This window comes from Triticum urartu, chromosome 2A (assembly GCF_056163025.1).
Source record: "Triticum urartu cultivar PI428250 chromosome 2A, HENAU_Tu73, whole genome shotgun sequence".
Lineage (NCBI taxonomy): Eukaryota > Viridiplantae > Streptophyta > Magnoliopsida > Poales > Poaceae > Triticum > Triticum urartu.
Window position 1 is genome coordinate 402,637,224 of NC_141874.1, and position 10,249 is coordinate 402,647,472.

The window sequence follows — 10,249 nt, forward strand, 5'->3', positions numbered from 1 at the left end:
ACCGGGACTTCAACGACATTTTGAACGTCATGGAGCATATGAGATGTTCCAGGAGTTGAAGTTAATATTTCAAGAAAATGCCTGGATTGAGAGATATGAAGTCTCCAATAAGTTCTACAGCTGCAAAATGGAGGAGAATAGTTCTGTCAGTGAACATATACTCAGAATGTCTGGGTACCACAACCACTCGACTCAGCTGGGAGTTAATATTCCTGATGATAGTGTCATTGACAGAGTTCTTCAATCACTGCCACCAAGCTACAAGAGCTTCGTGATGAACTATAATATGCAAGGGATGGATAAGACGACTCCTGAGTTCTTCGCAATGCTAAAGCTGTGGAGGTAGAAATCAAGAAGGAGCATCAAGTGTTGATGGTCAACAAGACCACCAGTTTCAAGAAAAAAGGTAAAGGGAGGAAGGGGAACTTCAAGAAGAACAGCAAGTCAGTTGCTGCTCAAGTGAAGAAACCTAAGTATGGACCTAAGCCTGAGACTAAGTGCTTCTATTGCAAAAGGACTGGTCACTGGAAGCGGAACTGCCTCAAGTACTTGGAGGAGAAGAAGGATGGCAAAGTGAAAGGTATATTTGATATACATGTTATTGATGTGTACCTTACTAATGCTCGTAGTAGTGCCTGGGTATTTGATACTGGTTCAATTGCTAATATTTGCAACTCGAAACAGGGGCTACGGATTAAGCGAAGATTGGCTAAGGACGAGGTGACAATGCGCGTGGGAAATGGTTCCAAAGTCGATGTGATCGCCGTCGGCACGCTACCTCTACATCTACCTTCGGGATTAATTTTAGAACTAAATAATTTTTATTTGGTGCCAACATTGAGCATGAACATTATATCTAGATCTTGTTTGATGCGAGACGGTTATTCATTTAAATTAGAGAATAATGGTTGTTCTATTTATATGAGTAATATCTTTTATGGTCATGCACCCTTGATGAGTGGTCTATTTTTACTAAATCTTGATAGTAGTGATACACATGTTCATAGTATTGAAGCCAAAAGAGGCAGAGTTGATAATGATAGTGCAACTTATTTGTGGCACTGCCGTTTAGGTCATATTGGTGTAAAGCGCATGAAGAAACTCCATTCTGATGGACTTCTGGAATCACTTGATTATGAATCACTTGGTACTTGTGAACCATGCCTCATGGGCAAGATGACTAAAACTCCGTTCTCCGGAACAATGGAGCTAGCATCAGAGTTATTGGAAATCATACATACTGATGTATGTGGTCCAATGAACATTGAAGCTCGCGGCGGATATCGTTATTTTCTGACCTTCACAGATGATTTGAGCAGATATGGGTATATCTACTTAATGAAACATAAGTCTGAAACATTTGAAAAGTTTAAAGAATTTCAGAGTGAAGTGGAAAATCATCGTAACAAGAAAATAAAGTTTGTACGATCTGATCATGGAGGAGAATATTTGAGTTACGAGTTTGGTCTTCATTTGAAACAATGCGGAATAGTTTCGCAACTCACGCCACCCGGAACACCACAACGTAATGGTGTGTCCGAACGTCATAATCGTACTTTACTAGATATGGTGCGACCTATGATGTCTCTTACTGATTTACCGCTATCATTTTGGGGTTATGCTTTAGAGACAGCTGCATTCAGGTTAAATAGGGCACCATCTAAATCCGTTGAGACGACACCTTATGAACTATGGTTTGGCAAGAAACCCAAGTTGTTGTTTCTTAAAATTTGGGGCTGCGATGCTTATGTGAAAAATCTTCAACCTGATAAGCTCGAACCCAAATCGGAGAAATGTGTCTTCGTAGGATACCCAAAGGAGACTGTTGGGTACACCTTCTATCACAGATCCGAAGGCAAGATATTCATTGCTAAGAATAGATCCTTTCTAGAGAAGGAGTTTCTCTTAAAAGAAGTGAGTGGGAGGAAAGTAGAACTTGATGAAGTAATTGTACCTGCTCCCTTATTGGAAAGTAGTTCATCACTGAAATCAGTTCCAGTGATTCCTACACCAGTAAGTGAGGAAGCTAATGATGATGACCATGAAACTTCTGATCAAGTTACTACCGAACCTCGTAGGTCAACCAGAGTGAGATCCACACTAGAGTGGTACAGTAATCCTGTTTTGGAAGTCATGTTACTTGACCATGATGAACCTACGAGCTATGAGGAAGCAATGATGAGCCCAGATTCCGCAAAATGGCTTGAGGCCATGAAATCTGAGCTGGGATCCATGTATGAGAACAAAGTGTGGACTTTGGTTGACTTGCCCGATCATCGGCAAGCCATAGAAAATAAATGGATCTTCAAGAAGAAGACTGATGCTGACGGTAATGTTACTGTCTACAAAGCTCAACTTATTGCAAAAGGTTTTCGACAAGTTCAAGGAGTTGACTACGATGAGACCTTCTCACCCGTAGCGATGCTTTAGTCCGTCCGAATCATGTTAGCAATTGCTGCATTTTATGATTATGAAATTTGGCAAATGGATGTCAAAATTGCATTCCTTAATGAATATCTTAAAGAAGAGTTGTATATGATGCAACCAGAAGGCTTTGTCGATCCAAAAGGTACTAACAAAGTGTGCAAGCTCCAGCGATCCATTTATGGACTGGTGCAAGCCTCTCGGAGTTGGAATATACGCTTTGATAGTGTGACCAAAGCATATGGTTTTATACAAACTTTTGGAGAAGCATGTATTTACAAGAAAGTGAGTGGGAGCTCCGTAGCATTTCTAATATTATATGTAGATGACATATTGTTGATCGGAAATGATACTGAATTTCTGAATAGCATAAAAGGATACTTGAATAAGAATTTTTGAATGAAAGACCTCGGTGAAGCTGCTTATATATTGGGCATCAAGATCTATAGAGATAGATCAAGACGCTTAATTGGACTTTCACAAGCACATACCTTGATAAAGTTTTGAAGAAGTTCAAAATGGATCGAGCAAAGAAAGGGTTCTTGCATGTGTTACAAGGTGTGAAGTCGAGTCAGACTCAATGCCCGACCACTACAGAAGATAGAGAGAAAATGAGAGTCATTCCCTATGATTCAGTCATAGGTTCTATCATGTATGCAATGTTGTGTACCAGACCTGATGTGTGCCTTGTTATTACTTTAGCAGGGAGGTACCAAAGTAATCTAGGAGTGGATCACTGGACAGCGGTCAAGAACATCCTGAAATACTTGAAAAGGACTAAGCATACATTTCTCGTTTATGGAGGTGACAAAGAGCTCATCGTAAACGGTTACGTCGATGCAAGCCTTGACACTGATCCGGATGACTCTAAGTCACAAACCGTATATGTATTTTTATTAAATGGTGGAGCTGTCAGTTGCTGTAGTTCCAAGCAGAGTGTTGTGGCGGGATCGATGTGTGAAGCGGAATACATAGCTGCTTCAGAAGCAGCAAATGAACGAATCTGGATGAAGGAGTTCATATTCGATATAGGTGTCATACCTAGTGCATCGGGTCCAATGAAAATCTTTTGTGACAATACTGGTGCAATTACCTTGGCAAAGGAATCCAGATTTCACAAGAGAACCAAGCACATCAAGAGATGCTTCAATTCCATCCGCGATCAAGTCAAGGAAGGAGACATAGAGATTTGCAAGATACATATGGATCTGAATTTGTAGACCCGTCGACTAAGCCTCTCTCACAAGAAAAACATGATTAGCACCAAGACTCCATGGGTGCTAGAATCATCACAATGTAATCTAGATTACTGACTCTAGTGCAAGTGGGAGACTGAAGGAAATATTCCCTAGAGGCAATAATAAAGTTGTTATTTATATTTCCTTATATCATGATAAATGTTTATTATTCATGCCAGCATTGTATTAACTGGAAACTTAGTGCATGTGTGAATACATAGACAAACAGAATGTCACTAGTATGCCTCTACTTGACTAGCTCGTTAAATCAATGACGGTTATGTTTCCTAACCATATACATGAGTTGTCATTTGATTAACGGGATCACATCATTGGAGAATGATGTGATTGACTTGACCCATCCGTTAGCTTAGCATGATGATTGTTTTGTTTGATGCTATTGCTTTCTCCATAACTTATACATGTTCCTATGACTATGAGATCATGCAACTCCTGAATACCGGAGGAACACGTAGTGTGCTATCAAACGTCACAACATAACTGGGTGACTATAAAGATTCTCTACAGGTGTCTCCAATGGTGTTTGTTGAGTTGGCATAGATCGAGATTAGGATTTGTCACTCCGAGTACCGGAGAGGTATCTCTAGGCCCTCTTGGTAATGCACATCACTATAAGCCTTGCAGGCAATGTGACTAATGAGTTATTTACGAGATGATGCATTACAGAACGAGTAAAGAGACTTGACGGTAATGAGATTGAACTTGGTATTGAGATACCGACGATCGAATCTTGGGCAAGTAACATATCGATGACAAAGGGAACAACATATATCGTTATGCGGTTTGACCAATAAAGATCTTCGTAGAATATGTGGCAGCCAATATGAACATCCGTAGGGTCCGCATGCTTTACGTTCGGTGACGATCGGTATTATGAGTTTATGTGTTTTGATGTACCAAAGGTAGTTCGAAGTTCCAAATATGATCACGGACATGATGAGGAGTCTCGAAATGGTCGAGACATAAAGATAGATATATTGGAAGCCTATGTTTGGGCATCGGAATGGTTCCGGATGAGTTCGGGCATTTTTCGGAGTACCGGGAGGTTACCGGAACCCCCCGGGAGGTCAATGAGCCTTAATAGGCCATAGTGGAAAGGAGGAGGAGGCAGCCAATGTGGGGGCGTCCCCCCCCTCCAAGCCCAACCCGAATTGGGAGGGGGGCCGGCCCTCCTTTCCTTCTCTCCTTCTCCCCCTTCCTTCCCTCTCCTACTCTAACTAGGAAGGGGGAATCCTACTCCCACCGGGGAGGGGGCACCCCATTGACACACAAGTTGATCATTGATCCCTAGGAGTCCAGCCCTCTCCTCGTCCTCCACTCCTTTATATACGGGGGAGGGGGCACCCCATAGACACACAAGTTGATCATTGATCCCTTAGCCGTGTGCGATGCCCCCCTCCACCATAATCCACCTCGTTCATTTCGTAGCGGTGCTTAGGCGAAGCCCTGTTCCGGTAGCATCATCATCACCGTCATCACACCGTCATGCTGAAGAAGCTCTCCCGCGACACTCAGCTGGATCGAGAGTTCGTGGGACGTCACCGAGCTGAACATGTGCAGATCACAGAGGTGCCGTACTTTCGGTACTAGGATCGGTCGGATCATGAAGACGTACGACTACATCAACTGCGTTGTCATAACGCTTCCACTTACGGTCTACGAGGGTACATAGACAACACTCTCCCCTCTCGTTGCTATGCATCACCATGATCTTGCGTGTGCGTAGGAATTTTTTTGAAATTACTACGTTCCCCTACAGGATCGAGGGGTACACCATTGGCAGGATGACCAAGAGTCGCCGCAGCAAGCTCTACATCGACGACGCTGGCTGGGGCCCCGAGGCTGACTCAATCGAGCATGGGTACCGGGTCCTATTCGGTGGAATTCATGTCTTCATCAGTAAGATCGGCGAGTCTAAACCTGAGTTGAACACCTCCACTGACCTCTTCGAGTCAGCTCGGCGCTCGCAACCTGCCCGGGTTCAACCCAGCTGGAAGCATACCTTCGTTTGTTTCACGCAAGGCTTGGAGCTTGCGGAAAATTCTGCATCTGGTGGGGAGACTCTTGTTTATTCAGGTGGTGAGTCATCAGCTGAAGATACGGAATCAACATATCAACTTCAAGATGGCGGGCTTGGGGTCTATTCCGATGACAACAGTATTCCAGATCCCCATGAGCCGTCGAGCAGGGCCGCTATCTTTATGGCTGGTACACATCCGGTTCTAAATTCATCGACGGTTGTGGCTATGACATGTGGATTGACTGTGGCTGCGGCGGCTGGGGCTGGCGGCTTAGTTGTACCACCGACTGAAGTTCTGTCAGATCTTTTGGGCTCTCTAAACACTTTGCTTGTGATAGAGGTGACTGCGGCGAATCAGGCAGAGCGCAATGGAGAGATTGGAAAGATTTAGGCAGAGATCACTAAGGCCCAGGAGGATGTCAACGCAGAGAATGCCAGGATGGTGGAAGAAGGGGCTCAGATCGCGGCTGAGTCAGAGCGAGTAAGGGCGGAGGCTTGGCGATTAAATCTGGACCAAAATGCCTCTAACGCAGTTCTTAGTAGGAGGCACCAAACCCGCTTGCCTTTTCATTATGAGCCTATGAATCTATTTAACACCCCTGGAGCAAGTCCAAGCACTCCAGGCGCTAGGGTAAATCCTCAATTAAATCCAGATGAGCCTAGAAGTGGGGCAGCGGCTCAGCCTCGATAGCCTGAGCCGGCACGGAGGGATGAGCAGATGCCTAACCTGCCCCCAAATCAAACATCGCCTCAACGTTTCTTAACACCACCACCGGGGCATTTTTTCTAACCCGGTGGATAACATGATAGCAACGGCAACACGGTTGGCGGCTATTCCGATCGAGGGCGAGTCACCGGTAGTGGTGGAGACCCGGAAAACAATGGAACTTCTTCAAATGCCTGTTGCGCAGCAGGCAGCTTATTCATACAATCGTGATCGTGTTCATTCCACCCCGCGCCCAAGTCAAAGTTACAGCCAGCGTATTGAGTCACCGGCGGTTTCCAGCAGCGAGCGGCATCGTAACCCGCCCTGTGATGATAACCTGTTGGTCAATGCTCAGGATATTGTGGATCAAGCTAGAGCTCGCCATGAGGCAGAAGTTGCGTCTCAACTGGGGGCTTATCCGCGACCTCTGGTAAACCCTTCGGCCTTCGTAGAAGTTAGGACGATCTCCAGGACGGCTGGAGTGCCATGTTTGGTGCTAGCTCTGCGTAATGAGTGTCTGCCCAAGGATTTAAGGGCCCTCGTAAAGTGCCTAATTATACAGCTGATCTCCCTCCTGAAGGTTGAATTGAGAGTTATGAGTTAGCCATGGAGATGTTGGACGTCAATGATGCGGTCTGTGCCAAGTACTTTAGTATGATGTTGGACGGACCAGCGCGTACATGGTTAAAAAGCTTGCCTGCCAATTCTATCAGTTCATGGGCGGAGCTGAAAGCACGTTTCTTCAAGAATTTCCAAGGGACTTGCAAGTAGCCCCTGACGATCATTGATTTGGATAATTGTGTGCAGCGTGAGGATGAGTCGGCCCACCATTGGGTCCGGCGGGTCAGGCAGTTCTGGTTTTGGAGAAGAATTGTCACTTTACCCCCCTCAAGCAGAAGCTTGGGCGGCTTAAGTGTTATTGTAATGACATGGGTGAGCTCATGGCGGCTCTCATTAAGTATGCAGACTCTGATAACACTAAAGACCCTGGTTCTGATGATGAGAAATCCAACAAGGGAAAGAAGACTAGCAATGGTAAGCGGTGGCAGCAGAATGTGGCAGGGCATAATGGAAACAATCAGGGTAACGGTGGTAAGCGCAGACAGCTCGATGGCCGGTCCGATCTAGTAGCTAACACCAACACTGGGTACAAGAACCAGCGCCGCAACGATAATGGTAAACCGCCTTATGGCAAGGGAAAATCATTTAACCTTGAGGCGACATTGAATGACTCGTGCCTCAAGCACAGTTTTCCTGATAAACCATCCACTCATGGTTGGAAGGACTATTGGATTATGCGAGAGTTTAGGAATTATGGTTTTAGTCTGAATCAAGGCAATAGTAATGGGCCACCCGGCGGGTCAGGATCCGGCTCTCAGGGGTCTGGTTTTGGTGGCGACGGCTCAAATTCTGGCTATCAAGGTCAAGGTCACTAGGGTGGCTATAACCAGCAGTCTGGTCAGGGTAACCAGTAGCAAGGTAATCAGTCAGGATACGGGAGTAATCCGAAGCAGATATATAGTGCCCAGTACCATGTTTTCACCACAAGTCTTTGCAAGCGAGATCAGAAGGTTCATAAGCGTGTTATCAACGCTATTGAGCCAGTAGTGCCATAATGTTTACGATGGTAAGAGCATCCGATCACATGGAATCGAGAGGATCACCCACCCCGGGTTGAGAATCCGGGTCATCTGGCCTTGGTGGTAGCCCCTCACGTAGGTGGTTATAAGTTTACGAAAGTTCTCATGGATGGTGGAAGCAGTATCAACATCTTATATTACGATACCTTTCGTCGTATAAATCTGACGTATAAGCACCTTAAGCCATCATCTATAGTTTTCCATTGTGTTATCCTGGGCAAATCGGCTTATCCAGTGGGGAAGATTAAATTGGAAGTATCTTTTGGTGATGATCATAATTACATGACAGAGTCCTTGTGGTTTGAGGTGGTCAAGATCAAGAGTCCATATCATGTTCTGTTTGGTCGATTGGCTTATGCTCGGTTTATGGCTCGCCCTTATTATATTTATTTGCAGCTTAAGAGGGCCAAACGGGATGATCACGGTTCATGGTGATCGGAAAATTGCTTTGTAGTGCGAGGAAGGAGATGCGGCTTATAGAGAATCAGCTTGCGCTACTGAGGAGCTCAAATTTCATAAGGACAATGTTGACCCAGCTGATATGACCCCTCTGAAGAAGCCCAGTGCCGAGCAAGACCCTTTGTTGAAATTTAAGTCAGGTGATGACACTAAATAGGTGGATTTTGTTCCTGGCGACTCATCTCAACAGTTCACTGTGGGGGCTAACATGGATCCTAAATAGGAAAGCGCGCTCATCGAGTTCATCGTGAGAATCGGGACATCTTTGCATGGAAACCTTCTGACATGCCAGGTGTACCGAGAGAATTTGCTGAGCACACCCATAATGTGGATCCCAAGTTTAAGCCGGTCAAGTAGTTCCTCCATCGTTTCAATGAAGAGCGATGTAAGGCTATTGGAGAAGCAGTAGCCTGGCTCTTGGCAGCTGGGTTTATCGTGGAAGTTTTTCACCCTGAGTGGTTGGCTAACCCTATGCTGGTACTTAAGAAAAATGGCACGTGGCATATATGTGTTTATTACACAAATCTTAACAAGGCTTGTCCAGTTGATCCATTTGCTCTCCCTCGTATAGACCAAATCATTGATGCAACGGCGGGTTATGAGAGCTTATGCTTCCTGGATGCTTATTCTGGTTATCATCATATCAAAATGGCAGGCAAAGACCAAGAGAAGACATCCTTCATCACACCTTTTGGGGCTTTCTGATATGTTTCTATGCCTTTTGGGCTCAAGAGTTGATACAGGCTAAGGTGTCCCGTCTTTCGATGAGAAGGTGATTATCGTTTCGGTGGAGTAGGCTTTGACAACCCGACTACGAACGTGCGAGGACGTTGCGCCTTAGCAACCGCTAAACCAACTCCGAGAGGTTATTGACCACGCCGGAGCACGATCAACCTGACCACGATGGTCTATTTCCTGCAAGCAAACAAAGAACAAGTAAGAAACTGATATTGCAATCTAGATATTGCGAATATAAGATGAAAGCTTTATTGATCAAGGTGGGGCTTTGTGACGTCTTGGTCTGGTCGTTGAACACAAACGAAGTACGCGAAGTTGCAGGTATGCCAAACTTTTAATCTAAACAAAACCCAAAGTCTAAACGATGCCCTAAGGGTTGTATATATGGAGAAAAGAGGGGGGAATTTCATGGCCCTTGGAGGAGGGGTCCGAAACCAACCCTAACTATTGTTTCCCCGCACATACGGACTCTAAAAATAGCCTATAATCAAGTATTTCGAAATTACATGGGTGTGGCCCAAAAATAAGGTGATGCAGCACCTAGAATAGCCTCTGGACGAAATTTATGAAGTGGCATATTGTATATTTCGTCCAAGGCTTCATGCACTCATTATGGTGGCTTCAAAGTCCTGGAATCATCACTTGTAACTCTGTTCTTGTTCCCCTTGCGCATGCCATCATCTCCATGATTGAACTTGCTCCAAAGTTCGTCTTTCTTGTCCAAGCTAGGCCCCTCATTTGTAAGCAAAACAAATGTATCCAATTTAGGCAGCATCATATTCTCATGAACATTAGAATCATTACCAAGAAACGGAAGTACCTGGTAATTCAATTGGCGTGCGCGAGCTCTAGTAATTGGTAGAGTATGTATATGTGGCGCCCCGAGACCGACACTCCAGAAGACTTCTAGCTACTCCGAGTTTCGTTGTGTGTTTTGTTTTGTTTGTTGCATCATTTGAATTGCATCATGCCATCATGTCATTTAATTTTAAAAACTCATCTA